At 48.5% G+C, this 13,644-nt stretch overlaps 1 long non-coding RNA gene across 1 annotated transcript; it reads left to right on the forward strand.

Moving 5' to 3' along the window:
• Positions 1-6,175: 6,175 nt before the first annotated feature.
• Positions 6,176-12,832, forward strand: LOC311596737. Its single transcript, XR_014778953.1, has 3 exons — positions 6,176-6,304; positions 6,992-8,413; positions 9,914-12,832. It is a non-coding gene; the product is annotated as an uncharacterized lncRNA (long non-coding RNA).
• Positions 12,833-13,644: the final 812 nt, after the last annotated feature.

Below are 13,644 nucleotides of genomic sequence, written 5' to 3' on the forward strand. Positions count from 1 at the left end.
GTGTGTGTGTGTGTGTGTGTGTGTGTGCCCGTTCATGCCAACACTTTAGAGCAAGCAGCATCAACACTTGGTTGAACCAGCTAAATCATTGTATTAATCTCTGAGGAGAAAGCAGTATGGCCCCGGAAGTTAGATACCACAACCACCTATGAAGACGGAGGAAATGGCCAGAGCTAAGGAAGTAGGGGAGTATAGTGCTGGGATTGAAAAGGCCAGGCAGACTCTGCCCAAAGCCTGGGGCAGACACCTGGGCACCAGCCCCAAGAACTATCTTTGGACTTGGGTCCTTCAGAACTATGATGGAAAAATTTTGCAACTTTGTAGGCATTATTTTTTAACTCTTTGTTTTATTTGGTGTTCCTTAATGCGTCCACCTCCCTTCCACAGGTCACCACCACCACCCAGGCCCTGGGTAAGAGAGAAAGAAGGTTAGAAGGGAAAGGGATGTGGGTCTCTTTAGACTTAGTTCCTGCTGGTTAGGCTCACTGAGTTCTTTGCGAAAACACCCATCTCAGTTGTCAGGATACCCAGAAGCCTCCCCCACTCTCTCTGAGAGCATCCCTCTAAGTATCCTTTTTGCTCTCTCTGTCAGAGCTCTCATATTTATACCCTCTCAGACTCCTCAGAATTAAACCATCTCCAGCTGGCAGAGACCACGCCCCTCTCTGAGCTGCAGGAGGCAATTATCAGCTGTGAATAAACTAAAAGCAGTTCCATATCCCCCACTTGGGATTAAAACCAAAACCTGTTTACATAACATAACTGAGTTAAAAAAACAAAAACAAAAACTGCCACTACACTACTTTACCAAGTGTGTGTCAGCTGTGGAACCTACACTGACAAGAAGTTATGACTCAATGAAATTGGTTAAGACAGGAAATTAAAAGACTGCGATTTTGTGTTTTGGTGAGATGCATCTTAGCCGTGTCAGAGCCTGCTTTCTAACCTGAAAGTTTTAATTGGTCCACAGTCACACACATGCAGCCACATGTGCATGCACATGTGTACATATGCACAAGCACATATAGCCATGCATATACATAGATGTACAGAGGCACATGCATGCACTGGTGTGTCCATAGAAACACACATGTTGCATATATAGGCATGTGTGCATGCACATGCACACAGGTACATAGATGTCTACTTTCAGACATAGGTATACAAATACACAGACATAGGCAGGCGCACAGATATGCACAATGAATTGCACACATACAGTCACACATGCAGATATGTGCACATGCTTGCAAAATCATGAAAAGAGTTTCTGCTCCTGGATTCTCCTCCCACTGAGACCAGCTTCTTGCATCAGCTTGTCATGAAAGGCCATGCCCACCTAAACAGATCTTCTGCCTGGACACTTGTACCAGGTCCCTTCCTGGTAGAGACCTTCCTCTGTACTGGAAACACTGTGGTGTATGGTAAGAAAGAACCCAGAATCAAGCGCTTGCCAGTGAAAAGCATGGGAGAAAAGGAATCAATTGCAGCATCTCCTGGGTGGCGGCCTTGAAGCTGCCCAGCCTGGCCCTGCAAAAAACAAAACAATGTGGTCTTCTCAACCCTACAATGCTACTAAGAAAACTCTGCCTTCCCTGGTGGGAGCAATATTAATTCCATCAGCATGGCAGCCACAATCAGTGGCTCTGGGAGCTAAAGCCACAGCAACAAGACAAGAAATGATAGCTCTTTAGGGAGGGACATGACCTTGAGGTCTGGTTTGTCTGTCTAACTTACCTGTTTGGCAGGAGGGTGAGATGGTGAGGTGGTTTGAATGGGAAGGATCCCCACGGCTCATTTATTTGTGTGCTTGGTCTCCAGTTGGAAAACTTGGAAGGATCAGGAGGTGTGGCCTTGTTGAAGGAGGCGTGTCGCTGAAGGTGGGGCATTGAGGTTTCAAAAGCCCACAGCAGGCCCAGTGTCTCTGTCTCTGCCTCTGCCTCTGTCTCTCTCCCTCCCTCCCTGCCTGCCTGGCTGTCTGTGGATCAGAATATAAAGTGCTCACCTACTGCTCCAGCACCGTGTGTGCCGCCATGCTTCCGGCATGATAGCAGTGGATGGAGCCTCTGAAACTGTAAGCAAGACGTGAGTTAAATGCTGGTTTGTTTGTTTGTTTGTTTAATATAAGAGTTGCCTGGGTCATGGTGTCTCTTCACAGCAATAGGGCACTATGATGAGGTCCGACGACTTCCTCCAAATCACAGAGTTAGTGAGAGACAGGGCCAGGAAAGCAGCTGGGTTTGCCAATCCTGGACCCGCATCCCTACACCCATCTGATCATCCCTATCTGGGCATCTATCTACAAGGCACAGAGGTTCTCCCGGTTCTGGGGTGCTGAGATCTGACTTGGCCTACCTCTGGATTCCGTGGGCACTGGCTGAGCTCTGTCCCTGCTCTTCCCTCATTTCCCGACCTGCAGAAGGGGAGCCGGCAGCCGCTGCTGTCAGCCCCAGTCCAAATGCTCCTGGTCCCAGGAGTATGAGGAGCTGAGGTATACAGCTTCCCCTTCCTTCACTGATAGCACTCTCAGAGCCAAGCAGTTCTGGGAGCATACTGCCACACGCATGGCATCTCACCCACCACGAGTGAGGAAGAGAGGGAAGGAGCCAGGATTCAAATGCGCTGCTCAAAGAAGAGGTGAGAATACCGACTGTACTTTTGACAAGGTGCTGCTTTTCCAAAATGCCATTGGGGGGAGGGGGCGGGTACTGCTTTAGAGAGGGTTTTAAAGCAATAGGTGCCTAACATTTGGAGATATAAAAGAACCGGGGTTTGCAGGGGTGGGGGGCAGATATCCAACTGACCACATTTTCTTCTGCTCTTTAATGTGATAATTTCTCTCTCTCTCACAAACTGGGTCACATTTCAACACTGAACCAGAACCATGCTACCCTCCTCTTCCTGCTTGATGTATGGAGCGTGTCCCCCTGGCAGCTCTTCGGCAGAAAGCCATAAGCCACCAGACACAGTGAGGATTACTTCACTGCTGCTAGATGCTGTGGCTACCCCTCCTTTTGTTATAAATAACACTGAAGGAGACATCTTTGGGGACACATCTTGTTCTTTATTGGGGATTGTTTCTGTAAATCAACTCCTCTAAAAGGTACTCCTGAGTCAGGATAAGCCCTTGAAACCCTTTCATGGAGAGAAACATAACTCTGATCTAGAGCTATGAGGTCAAGTAATGGCTTACTAAGGACTCTCCAACATTCATTCGTTGTTGAAGTGATAAATCATGGTCCCTATTTCCTTCCTGGTGGTGGATAATCTAGGTAAGATGCCCAAAGTGGGCAAACATAGAAAGTTCCAGAGTCCTAAGTGCCTGACTTTGTTCATCTGGCCAGGGCAGGAACAGTTGCTTGGGAGGCTAGGTGTCCTAATAAGTCACGCAAGTCCTGACCTAGCCTGAAAGAGGCTCATTTGCCCCTCCCAACTCCACCCTGGACCAGCAGCTCAAGGAACTCAAACATCAGCCATTGCTTCATCTTCTCCCTCTCTTACACTGGAAGGTTGTGGATGGTCAATCAAGGTTCTCGGTCAGATGCCCTGGCAGCCGCTGCCACCTGCCCCATGGTCCTTCCTTACAAGAAGTACTTCTCTTTCTTCTAGATCTTTCAGGGATGCTCTGAATGTGGTTTTGACTGGACTCTGAAGTCCTGGCATCTCAGGCCTTTTTCTCCTTGAATCCAGTCAGACACATATTGCAGACTTACATGTTTTGCACTACACTGAATGGCGAGTCTATTGAGGGCTGCCACGTACCAGGTTTCAGGCCCTTGGTGGTCCAAGATCTGATCTTCCTAATACCTTACTGTCAGTGGCCAATGTCATAACCCAACTTTACCAAGGAAGAGGCTAAGACCAGGCTGATGAGAGGCCAGGTCTGACTACGGAGTCTGCCTTTGTCTAACCTGGCCACAGAGGAACAGGACAAGGGCCTGAGGAAGGCTAGTCCTTAGGTAAGTATCATGGTACAAAACAAGAAGCCCCCCAAAAATCCCAGCATGCTCTAGGAGGCATATAGTTTGTTTCCTGATCTGTCTCTGGATACAGATTCTCAAACAATAGATGCTGAATGTATGAGACACAAGGTTCCAATGGGGTATGACAGACAGTGGGAGGACAGAAGAGCAGGGCTGGGAAAGGAGGTGAGGCTAGGAGGAGCTCTGTATGATGAGCAGGAAGCTGGCGTTTTATCCCAGGAGAGAGAAAAACAGACAAGGATTGAACCTGGTGGATTTGCATGTCAGAAAGACATCCCTGGTAGACATGTGAAGAGATGGCAGTGGGGGAAGATGGCTCAGGAAAGGTCCTCTTGAAATAGCCCAGGGACAGTGATGCAAGGACAGATGGAGGCAGGCCCTGAAGGAAGTGAATCCCAAGGCATTCTAAAATCCATCGGATGTGGGAGGAGGAAAGAGGTGGGACTGAGGATGTCACCCTTCGGCTTGGAAGAAGCCAGCTTGGTGGCTACAATCTGGATAGGTGATGCACGGGGAGGAGCAGGTTTTTGTGTGAGGATGGGAGATTTCACAGAAGTAGGGTGAAGATGCCTCTGGGATTATCCACAAAGGCGGCAAGTACGGTGTGTGGGCGGGAACCTAGAAGGAGGTCTGGCTAGGAACACAGATTTGCAGGCTACAGGCAGAGAAGGTATCCCAGGGGAGTGTGGCCTAGACAAAAGGAAAAACAGCAGCTGGGAAACTCCCAAGTACCTGAGAGTATGGGGAAGACTATGGTATTAGAGGAAAGCAACACTGAGGAAGCCTAGAACATTGGTGGAGAGAAGAAGAAGAAGAAGAAGAAGAAGAAGAAGAAGAAGAAGAAGAAGAAGAAGAAGAAGAAGAAGAAGAAGAAGAAGAAGAAGTTGTTGTTGTTGTTGTGGCGTCTCTGGCTAGGCTGTGACAGAGTGGGTTAGAAGAAAGCTGTGAGGTGGCTGGAGACGTTTTTGGTTCCACCAGAGGAGAGGGTAAGGCAGGTCCTGGTAGGAAGTTATGGCATTGTAACACCAAGTGAGGACGATTAGATCAAAAGAATCCTTAGTTAAGCTAAGAGGCAGGGTGACGGTGAGGCAAGAAGTTATGGTTCTCAATCTGGCCATTGACCTGGAAGGAATGTCAGGCTGTGCCCTGAAGGTTTTTATTAAGCTGGTCTGGCTTGAAACCTTTCATATTTATGGCTGAAGCTGAGAACCCGTGACAAGGAGGGGTTTTAAGAACAGAAAACATTTTACCCTTGCTCATAAGATGAAGAAGAGCAGTGGGTGGGGGAGGAGATGTGAAAGAAAAAAACAAAAAACAAAAAACAGGACCATGAGAGCTTTGGGAGCTGGTCCTAACTCGGTGATGAGGAGATCTTGGAGGAACAGAGCAATGGGGATGGGGGAAGGAAAGCACATGTGGATGCAGAGGAAGGTGGCCTGGGAGAGTGGCTATCCTTTGTGGGCAGCAAAGTGAGCAATGTAAATGGCTGACCATTCTGGAAGTGAACTAGCCAGGGGAGCATAGAGACATGAGATGGAGGAGGGGTGCTTTGGTGCCCAGCAGAGGTCTAGAAGTCCCCCCACATGGCTTGAACACCTGGGTTACTATTCTAGGGCTGGGCTGGCAGGCTAGTTGTTTCTCTGGAGTGATCAGTAGTCATTTCAGGAAGTCTGGCTGGAATATTTCAGGACAGAGATGGCAGAGAGGGGCTGTGTGGAAGTCTGAGACCTGGGTTGCGGCTGTGGACAGTGAGTGTGAGGGAGACTGGGTGTGTAGAAGTGAGGACTGGAGAAGGTGAGGGTGGAGCAGAGACTGGGGACAAAGGAGATTTAAGACTGGCCCCGAGGAATGGAGCAAGATTTGGAGGCCATGATCTTGTTTGCTTGTGTTCCCAGGGTTATAGCTACCATGGGCAGAACTGCTGAAGATTTGAGACTCAGGCTTAGAGTAAAGGGGGCTCCTGCCTGGTCCCTGGAAGAGAATGGAATAACAAAGAGAGGCAGTAGTGGTTTCCTAAGGCTTTGAAGTCATAGGATACAGTAGGCTGAGCTGTGGAGGCTTTAGGAGCTTGCAGACAGGAGAGGATTCTGGGAGAATAAAGCCTTCCAGTTGAGGAATCTCAGAGTCTAGCACCAAAGCCCTGATTATGTAATTCAAGGTCTACGGCACGCAGTCCCTTTGAGATCGTCAGGTGTAAGCTGGGAGCTCCAGTCTGCTGCTAATTTGCAGGCTGCTTATTTAATCTTTCCGCTTCTCGCTTTCTCAGGCATGAAGACGGAGGTTATATCTGCCTTGAGGAGCATCTATGTGGCCTGGATGAGGTAACTCAGACACAAATTTTAGCGGAGTGTTTGCACCTGAAAGCACTCTATTGCGACAATCCGAATATTGTTATAGGGTGACTTGCGGTGACTCTCAAAGTGACTGTGGTGACAGCACACTTAAGTAGCAACCGAAGTCAGATGAAGCCGTAAAGGTGAATTCCTGAGCCTGGCAGAGTTGGTAAGTTGAAAGTAAAGGGTGGAAGCCAGGCGAGGACAGAATTAGAAGGCATTCTGTCAGCCAGGAAGACGGCCCTCCCCAAAACCAGCCATTCCCGCACCCTGATTGCAGGCGCTCGCCCTCTAGAATGGCAAGAAACAAATACCTGCTTTTGAGGTGCTGAAGCCACCGTCATGGAGGCTGAGCTAGGACAAGTGCCCACAGCATGCCAGTAGGGTGGTGAGGGCATGAGAGGAGCCTGTTGACAGGGAAGGCTTACGGTCCAGGGTGAGGCAGTAGCAGGTCCAAGCAGAGTAGAGAGCCATCTTAGAAATGTTTTTGAGAAGTTTAGGGTTGATAATCAACTAACCAGGGTGTAACCCTGGAAACTCAAAGTCTTCTGGCTAGGGCAGGTGGCACGGGAGGAAGACAGGCTCGGGTTGGCGGCGGGGGTGGTAGTGGGGGTGGTGGGGGGGGGGAGGGAGGGGTTGGACGTATTCTGCAACTCACACTGAGGGTTTTGGCAGATCAGAGAAGATAGCTGTGGGCTGAGGAAGCGTCGAGAAAGAGGTAAAAAGTCTGAAGCTGGAAGCAGCTGACACGTGATTGTAGAAAGTGCGTAGCCCTTGGCAGAAAAGGCGTTTAGGAAGCGCGGCAACAGGCCCTGCCAAGGGAGGCTGTCATGATTCACACTTAGGAAGTGCTGAAGGCCAGAACACAGGCTGGAGGAGGCGCAGGCCTGGCACAGTGCGTGGTGCAGTAAGTAGCCTGGCAACTGTGGTGAGCTGACCCTCCGGTCTGGGGCTTGACTCAGGGAACAGAGTCCTGGGGCAAGAGAAGTAATGTCTTTGGAATCTGCCACCAGACGGAGCCTCTTCAGAGCATTTTCCCCCACTGGGATGTATTTCAAATCTGTTTTCTGGTCTTTTCTCATTTCATACTGTATTATTAATATCATGCCCTGCCCCTAAGAGTCCTGACATGGACTCATGTCTGTGTTGTGTCTTACTCAATTCTTCCCAAACTTGATCCTACCCAGATTTCCTGGTCACTGCCCGGTTGTCTGTCACTCTTGGGGAGCTGCTCACAGCCAGGCTTCCCGTTTTCAAGCATGTCGCGGAGCACAGTTACGGAAATCATGACCCTTTAACCCAGTTTGGTTCCGAAGCCCCGTCCCTGTGGGTGGCTTTATTTGAAAAGTGACCTGCTGGTCTAGAAAGCTCTCAGGCTTGAGGAGGCCAGAGTTCAAGGCGCCCCCTGGTGGTGGAAGCTGTAAGTCTCAGACCCCCCCCCCCAACCTCGGGTTTTAGAAGGGGAGGGTAAAATGTGGACTTGTGGTGTGCCGTCTTTTCTCAAAGCAAGGTTTTAAGCACTAGAGATGCCCACTGATGCTAGCTGCCCTCTGGAGCCCACCGGAACCTGTACTCACCAAGGCCCTGTCCTCCAGGTTCCGATCATCTGGACCAGTCTTATCCTGAACAAGCCTCTGGCCAGCCATGCTTCACAACCTTTCACCCTTCCACAGAGTTTCTCCCCTACTTTACTGAGTTAGATACAACGCAGGATTCTGATGGGGCTAAATTCTACAGCGCTGAGCTTCAGACCCTGCCCTCTGCCCCTGTGCGTAATTCTTGGTCTGGTTTGTACTGCTGCAATAGAGTTTTTCAGACGTACAAAAGGGACATAGGTTAAACTAAGACCTCCCCCCCCTGCCCCCCCCCTCCCCCGCCCGCCCCATCGTCCATCCTCAAGGCAAGCCAGTGGCAGGAAGCCAGCCAAGTGTCCAAAGACCAGTTGCAACGAACTTGCAAACTTGAAGGAAACCTGTGTCTGCCAAAGCCTGCTACTAGGACTTGTAAAGACCGCTCTGAGCATGTGGTCCAGCAGCAGAAACGGAAATGGAACTAGGAAAGGCCAGCAGAACATGGTGCACTAAAGCCTCTTAGAGGGTATGTGGGGGCTGGAAGGGACAGAGAGAAGATTGGATGGGGAGAGAGGAGGGAAAAGGGGAGAGGGGTTCAGATGGGAAGGGAGCCTTCCTAGCTCACAAGCAGAGGTGCCTTCCTCCCTGTGGGTGTCCTTGACCTTTAGCTTGGAAGATGTTTAATGCAGCCCACAATAAAAGTAAAGCTCTATGGACCTAGGAGGCTTGGCCTGCTGCATGTGTCGGCCGTGTGATGGACCCGGGTACTCTGAGGGTCGCATGGATGGACTAATAGGAGATTTAAATCAGGCACAGGAGAAAATGATCTCGTCAAGGTGCTGGCTACAGTAAAACCTTTTTAAAAGTAGGAGTGCAACATACTGCAGTGGTAAAAAGCACAGCGTGGTAAATACTAAGCCAGGAACATAGCCGTTTAATGTCATTACAAAATATTCCTTATCGTTATAAAAATGTTTTGTTACACACCTGTAATACCAGCACTTAGGAGGGTGACTGAAGGCTATCTCATGCTCGAGGCCAGCCTGGGCTACATAACAGGACCAAAGTCAAATAAATAAACAAATATGTTGTTCTGTATATGACTGTATTGCTGTGCTTTTATACAACCCCCTGTGCGGTGGGTTTGTCACCACCTGCCTCATCCCCGGACAAGCTAAAAGAGCGCCAACCTATGCCGTCAGAATGCCCATGACATCACCTGGAGAAAGACATTTTCTGAGCTCTATTATTGTGTTAGAAGACCCCTGACAGGGTGTCCCTGGTGATATTGTCACATATATACAGTCATACACCGCATAAGGGATTTCAGCGGTTGAAGAATTGCTATTCATGGAGGAAAACTACTCCCTAGAGGGCGAGTTGAATGCAGGCGAAGCATGCCTGCTCTTGGGGGCGCGTGATGTGTGAACAGACCTTTCATCCCTAAGAGGCTGAGGTAGTGCCAAGTCTAGAGGTTTTCACAGACAGGATGGATGAATTGCTTAGGGGTGATATGGCAAGCTACAGGTTGAATCCTCTGAGTTCTGGCCAGAACCTCAGAGCCTTCCAGTATGTTGATAAGCAGACACTGCCAGGGTCCTACAGGAGTGTGAGGAGTCCCAGGTGACTCGGCTCCTCTGACAAGATGCCTCCTGACTTGGCAAGCCAGAGAGATAGAGAAGTACTGGCTGCCAAATGCCATGCTTTTCAGGGTCTGTTTGTTATTGGCGAACGTTCCTCCTTTTACTTGGGGATCTCAACCCAATATCAAAGTGGTGGTCTGCCCTCTGTGGCAATCTGAATGTGAAATGTCCTCCACAGGCTCACATGGTCCCATGTCAGTGGTGCTGTTCTAACAGGATGTAGAAATGGAAATGGGAGGCAATAGGTTACAGATCAGCCCCCCTCCCCATTTTTTCAAACTCTCTGCTTCTTTGTCCATCAAGATGTAGCAAACAGCATGAACCCCCAAGCCCTGCCTTCCTTACCATGATATACTGTCCTCTTAATTAACTGTTCTTTTCAGATATTCTGTCACAGTGGTGGCGTGGACTTCTTTGATGCAGCCATGGGCCAGCTTTTAAATCCTGCTCCCTGGGCAGGAGCTCAGTGCAAGCTATTGCTACAATTGACGGTGATGGTGGCAAGACTGACACAGATCTAGGCTTGCAACCTCTATAATCCTTGCTCTGGCTGCATCGGTGTCACCAAGGACTGTATGTGAATGGCGTCAAGAGGCTACTTGAAAGCATCATCCACAACATCAGAGGAGTTTATCAAGATAGAAAAGTTGTAAAACTCAGCAGGGTAGCAGGGTGTGAACAAGGTTAACTCTGAGGAGCTCCTGCAGGAGCAGACAACCAAGACAGCCAAAGGAGAGAAGGAGCCATTAAAAAAAAAAAGAAAAGAAAAGAAAGAAAGAAAAAGAAAGAAAGAAAGAAAGAAAAGAAAAAAAAGAAAGAAAAAGAAAAGGAAAAGAGCTGGGTGATGGTCCCGTACACCTTTAAACACCAGCACTTGGGAGGCAGAGGCAGCTGGATCTCTGAGTTCAAGGCTAGCCTGGACTACAGAGAAAGTTCCAGGACAGCTAGGGCTACAGAAAGAAACCCTGTCTCAAAAAACAAACGGTCAAACAAACAAACAAACAATAATAAAGCTAAAAAAGGAAGAAAGAAAAGAAAAAAAAAAACATAAGGAAATCCTCAGTGAAGGGCTTAGCAGAATTCACTTAAACCCAACAGTGGAAAGTTTGCACTCACAGGCAAGAGTGTTCATGGTACCCTGTCTGCCATGGTTGCCTCAGTCGTGGTGTTTTATCCCATCAAGAGAGCAGTGGCTTAGACAACCTCTTCAATTACATCTCTCTGGAACCTCACCCTCACAGACACTCCCAGAGTTTGTTTCCTGAATGTGTCAAAATCACATCAAGTTGACAATGGACATTAACCATCACGCATTTCCTGCCATGTTAGATGTGTGCCCTCAAACCTGGAGACAAAACAAACAAGGTGACAACCCAGATGTGTAGCAAGCTACTCCATCTAGGTTTGTGTAAAGACACTTCATGGTGTTCACGGTAGCCAGACAATGGCTTTCTTAGAATATATTTTTATTAAGCAATGCATTACTGTATCATCATGTAGTATATATGCATTTAATTGGTTTTTTGTTTTGTTTTGGTTTGGTTTTGGTTTTTCGAGACAGGGTTTTTCTGTGTAGCCTTGGCTGTCCTGGACTCACTTTGTAGACCAGGCTGGCCTCAAACTCACAGTGATCCACCTGCCTCTGCCTCCCAAGTGGTGGGATTAAAGGCGTGCGCCATCACACCCAGGATTAATTGTTTTTGGTTTTGTTTTTTCAAGTACTGGTACTTGAACTTTGGGCCTCACATATATCTATTAGATCAGCAGTTCTTAGCCGGTGGGTCTTGACTCTCTTGGTGGTCAAATGACCCTGTCACAGGGGTCACATATCAGATATCCTGCAGATCAGATATTTACATTATAGCTCATAACAGTAGCAAAATCACAGTTGGGAAGTAGCAATGGAATAATTTTACATGAGGAACTGTATTAAAGGGTTGCAGCATTTGGAAGGTTGAAAACCACTGTATTACACAGATAATTGAAGGATACATACATACATACATACATACATACATACATACATACATACTACATAGATGAATACATAGATATATAGATGATACATAGACAGATAGATAGACAGATACATACATGCACATATACATAAACAGACAGATACTGGCTCTCCAGACAAGCAAGTCTAAACCTGTCAGGCAAGGGAGGATGCTGCAGTCAGCATATGAAGGCACTCTGCCTGCTGGCAGATGCCCTTCTCTTTGGAGGAGGTCAGTTTCTCTCTCTCTCTCTTCAATCTTTCAAGCCTTTGGATGAAGCCAAGCCACCACAGGGAGGATCATCTGATCTATTCAAACTCTACTGATTTAAACGTTCAGCTCTTCTTTTAAGATGCCTTCACAGGGACACCTGGAGTAAGGTTTGACCAAATCTCTGGGTACCACTGCTAGTCAAGTGGGCTGATATAATTATGGCCTTCTTTGCATTTGGTAATGTCGTGAGTGTCCTTGCTCCCTGCCCAGTAGGGGCTCCAGGTAGTAAGTAGGTAACATGTACTTCTCTTCCAAGGCTGGAGTAGCAAGGGGAGCCCAGAAGAGCCATAAAGGGGTCCGCTGGACACAGGAGAGGAAGGGAAACATGAAGACTGGTGGTCGTTTGTTTGGTCATGTGTGGTGTGGCCTCCACTGCCTTAGCTCCTGCTCCCCACCACGTGCCATCCCTCCAACTGGGACTTCACGGTGGTTCTCCTGTTTCTCCAACCATCTGTTATCTATCCATGGGATGGATGTATTGACAGGTATGTAGGTTCACATTGGGGTGTGAGAATGTAGCTCCATGGCAGAATGCTTTCCTAGCATATGTGAGGCCCAAGCTCAGTTCTCAGAACTGAAGGAAACAATGAGATCCGTATGTATTACATGTTGCTGCGATCACGCATTGCTTAGCAGTCCCTTCTCAGCCCTGTGGTCTGTTCTGTCCCAGTGGAAGAACCTGAGGTGGGTTGCTCGTGTCCCCATTGACCTCTCTTCTTTTTTCCAATGAAGAGACCCAGCCTGCTCCTGTACTCTGCCCTTCACGGGGCTTCAGACACAGGACCTGTGAAGCCTGGCACCAGCCCTGGGAGCCGGCTCTTCCAACACAACTCTCTCTGTTCCTTCAAGAGCTCTGGAGATGGCCCAGTGCCCATGCCAGAGGCCTGCCAGACCACCCTGTTGCTGTCACTAACTTGATTTCCCAGAAAATTTCCAAGCCTTCCTCCAGGGCCCCGATACTGGCCATTGCAATGGAAGTTTCGGGTTCTTTGTAAACTCAGGTGTGTTACTTAAATGTGTTTTTTGTTTTAATCCCAAGTGTGGGATTTTAGTTTGGGCTTCAGTTTGTCCACAGCTGATAACTGCCTCCTGTGGGGCGTGGTCTTTGACAGCTGGTAACGGCCTGCCTCATGCTGTGCTGTGAGGTGTGTGGCCTAAGACTCTGAGGAAGACAAATAGCCTGGAGAGAGAAAGGGGGGCATGTGCTGGTGGCCTGTGGCTTGTGGCGCATAGCAGTTTGGAGAAACCAGAGATGGGAGGTGTGCCAGCTTGGAGATAGATGGAGAGAAACATTTCAACGAAGCAGCTCAGAGGAGACTGCTTGCTGTGTTTGCTGCTGACGGAGACTGGTTTTGCCCTAAAAGAACCCAATTGACCCTAAACAGCTGAGAGAAGCAAAGGGGCCTCACTTCCTTTCTCCACTATGCTTCCTTCTCTCTTACCCAGGGTTAAGAGGTTGGGGGGGAGGGAGGTAGAGCCTTCAATACCCCAAATAAAATAAAGTTTAAAAAAGGGCATCAACAGGCCATAGCTAACAGAGGTATTCTAACTTTCTCCCTTGGATCAGAACCTCTGCCCCATATGAGAGGTTACTTAATTGCCCAAAAGATCACAGAGACTCATGCTAATAAATTCATACTTGGCTTCCAGAAATAGCCTGGGTCACAGGTTATCCCTCTGTGTGACCCTAAGTACCAAGTGTAGCAATGGTGGCTTCAAGTGCCCTTTAGCCTCTGTGCCCCTGCTAATATGATCCAAATAGCCACTCCTCGCCTCTGGAGACGTCCTTCTAGAAGACAGGCAGCTTTCTTCTCCAATAGCAGCTGTGAATCTGGATGTACCAT

This window comes from Acomys minous, assembly GCF_964271855.1.
Source record: "Acomys minous genome assembly, chromosome: 4".
Lineage (NCBI taxonomy): Eukaryota > Metazoa > Chordata > Mammalia > Rodentia > Muridae > Acomys > Acomys minous.